We start from the raw sequence: 3,838 nt of genomic DNA, 5'->3' as shown, positions 1-3,838 counted from the left end.
TCATTTGTCAACATATCCAGATTCAATTTGTGATAAGTAAATCTTCCCTATTGGCATAGGGCAGGACAGGGTTCAGATCTGTTGCTCATGGGATCTCTTTGAGTAGTACTGGACTAGATAGAGCCTAACAACAGTAACAAGTAAAATCTAAATTCATTCCAACTTTAGCTCAAAGGTTTGTGCTTCATTTGTTTCTGATGTTTTGCTGTGATATGAGTGAAAGTTAATAGAACATAGCAGTTTCCCATTCTACCATTCATACACACCTTGTTTCCTCACTTTAATGACTATTTCCATATTATAATAGCACCCTGCATGTTCTTCCTTGTGATTCTTGTTTCCATTTATTCATCTAGTCTATCCTTCACGCCTTCTGTTTTTATCCAGGGAAAATCTTTGCCCTTTTGAGTATGTATAGTTGATTTTTTTGAGGAGTAAGTACTTCCCTGGTGTTATTTTTTCCCCTCTTTATTTAAAACCAAACTTATTGCTTTTGAGTTAAATCTAATTCATGAAAACCTTCCATTGGGTTTCTGAGTCTGTAAGTCTTCATGACAGGAGACTCTCCATCTTTATTCCAAGAAATTACTGGTGAGTTCACACTGCTGATCTTTTGGTTAACAGAATGATATGTCATGTACCACATGCCATCACACCTTTGCTTGTTTATGGTTTGGCTTATTGTTGAGACACAGTGATGAGTTTAAGTTCATGGTTCAGAATGTAACTGAGGGCCATAGTCTTAGGGGTTACCAGTCTCTTACTTTTCATTTTTACTTTTTCACCACTATGCTTGCTCTTTATAACTTGTATGTAAATACATATAACAGATATTTAGCAAAAGAATTTAGAAGAAGATGCCTTGTTGACATCTATTAAGATGATATTTTTTTCTTTTGTGATTAGTTATAAATGATATTAAAATTTGTATTTTATTCAGTATCTTTTCCTCTTAAAAGTGTAAGAATTACATGAAGAAATGCTTAAAATTACTACCAATAAGAGAGATGCAAATCAAAACAACAACGAGATACCATTTCTTCCCTGTAGCAGTAGCAAAGTTGAAGAGGAAAGCAAGCAATAAATGTTGGCAAGAATGTGGAGAGGTTAGAACTCTCATACACCGTTAGTGAAATCGTAAAATGGTACAACCACGCTGGAAGTCAGTTTTGTGTTTTCCTAAGAAGCTGAACAAATAAATTCTGTGTGACCTGCTAACACTCCACTGCTAGGAATATCTCACTAGGAAAACATGATCAATACACAGAGATTTGTACACCAATGTTCATAGCAGCATTATTCATAATATCAAGAAAATGAGAATAACCCAAATGTCTACCAACAAACTAATGTGTTGAGAAATTGGGTTACATTTACAAGATGGAATACTATGTAGCTCTCAGGAGCAATGTTTTTGAGAAATACCTTGTAACATAGGAAAGGGGCTTGAGGGCATTATGCTGAGTGAACTAACTCAGCCTCATAAGGACAAATACTGCGTAGCATCATTATTATAAAGAAGAGATGGATTGATTACTGGTAAGATGTGTACCAAAGTCCAAAGGAAGGAGGGGGGAAGGGGAATAGAAAGGAGCTGAGGGTTGGGAGAGGGGGAAATCTTAAGGTCATAGAGTTTGGTGGGCAGAGCAAACGAGTAAGGGAAGTAGAAAAGACCCAGTAAGGACCTGAAAAGGTGAGATAATGAAGGTCATGAATCAAAAATGCATCATATAGGGATAATCTGATAACCTGGAGAGAGGATGAAAGACACCCAAGCATTGAGGACTCTCCTTCATAGGGTCACTATAAGTTCCCTGCGATTCGACGACACTTACAAACAACAGGGATGATAATGTGAATGAAGCACAGTATGAATGGAAGAATGCATGAAACACAATATGTATAACTGAAACACTATATATATGACTTCCATTGGCTAATAGTTGTTATTGTTGTTGTGCTGTTAAGTTGGAACTGACCCATAGCTGACCCTTTGGTGGGGTTTCAGATACAGCTAATCGCTTGGGAGGAGACTGCCTATACTCCCACGGGACAGCTAGTTGTCTTGAACTGCGTGTTTTTGGGATTGTAGCTTCATGCCACTAGGCCACCAGAGCTCCTTATATTGAGCTAATTATAAGTTTTAAAAGAAAATGACACACATACATACATACATACGTACGTACATACATACATACAATTTTACTAATTTTTTGTTGTTGAAAATATACACTAATTAATTATACAGTAATTCAACAGTTTCTACATGTGCTATTTAGTGACATTAATTATATTCTTTGAGTTGTGTAACTATTTTCAGCTCTTTTCTTGTCACTCTCTCAATAACATAAAGTCAACGTACCATAAGGTTACAATCTAATCTCTTGAGTTGTTATTGCTGTGTACAGTCAAGTCAATATCTACCCATAGCTACCCTTCCAGTGGGTTTTCAGAGGCAGTTTAATTGCCTGGGAAGAGATTGCTCATTTTTCTCCCATGGAGCAGGTGGTGGATTTGAACTGTATTCCTTCAGGATTGCAGCACAACTCCTTTCCACCAACTAGGCCACTGTTAGTGATTTGGTTCTGTATAAGTACCTTCAGAAGTCCACACTACACAATGAAACATGGAGCAGAACAGAAACACTATTGTGCCAATTAACTGGGATATTCCATGAAATAATGACTACATCTTCAGTTAAAGAACCAAATCTTGTAAGGTGGCACATAGAAGCCTCAGCAGTTCTTTTCCCTCTCTTTGTCCTTGTCAATGCCTTTCACATAACTTTACCAAATCCAACTTTTTATAGATGTACATGTCTCTGGAAACTCTAAACTTTGAGAAACGATCATAGTTGTAGAAAAGCTTCATATCTTTAGTTCCTGGGGTCGCTATGAGTTGTGCTTAACTTGACAGCAATCAACAACAACAACAACAACAACAACAACACAGGAGCTTATTGACAGCAATTGACTCCTATTTCCATCACCTTTGCTCCCTCCTGTGGGAGAAAAATGAGCACTTTCCTCCCATGAGATTTACAGCCTCTGTAAATCCACTGGAGGGCCATCTAGGAGTCAGTTCTCACTGGACTACATGTAACATTGTTTCCTCCTGCCTCAGCTACACTATTCTGGTGTATTTTGTCAGATGTCAACTGTTGGGCTCTAAAATACTAGTGGTTCGAACCCACAAGACACTCCATCAGAGAAAGATGAGTAAATCGTTTCCTGTGTAAGACCCACAGCCTTGAGAACTTGATAGAGGATCACATGACTCAGAACTGACTTGCAGACAGTGGGTTTGTTTCTGCCTGTCTCTGCTTACCAAGAATAAATCTGTTCTCCATACATTTGTCTTTCTCTACCCTTTATCTAAGTGAAGTCCATACAAGATTTATCCTTTCATGTTTCACTTCTTTCACTCAGCAGGATGTCTTCAAATGACAAATACATCTTTGATTCATGCTATTAAAAATGAACAAACATTTCTCAAATGAATGCAACAACTTATGCATTTCTTTCCTCTACTGACACCTGTTTATTAAATCAATTATTGAAGTTCTGATGAATTCCAGCTAAACTATGGATGAGGTTAAAGGAAATTATGCTGGGCAGAACAAATCAGACAAACACAAATGAATAAGTGCCATATAATATCAAGTACAGGAAATAAACAAACATGTTGTTATGTGTTGCCAAGTTGAAACCAACTCATAGTTGACCTCTAGGGGGTTTTCAGAGACTATAAATCACAAGTTCAAGCTGAAGCTGAGGAAAATGAAACCAAATCCACAGGAGCCAAAATATGACTTTGATTTCATACCACCTGAATTTCA

This window comes from Elephantulus edwardii, unplaced genomic scaffold, assembly GCF_000299155.1.
Source record: "Elephantulus edwardii isolate Elephantulus edwardi_28Jun2011 unplaced genomic scaffold, EleEdw1.0 scaffold00097, whole genome shotgun sequence".
In the NCBI taxonomy this organism is placed as follows: Eukaryota; Metazoa; Chordata; class Mammalia; order Macroscelidea; family Macroscelididae; genus Elephantulus; species Elephantulus edwardii.
The sequence above is the reverse complement of the archived record's forward strand: the minus strand, read 5'-3'. Positions refer to the sequence as shown.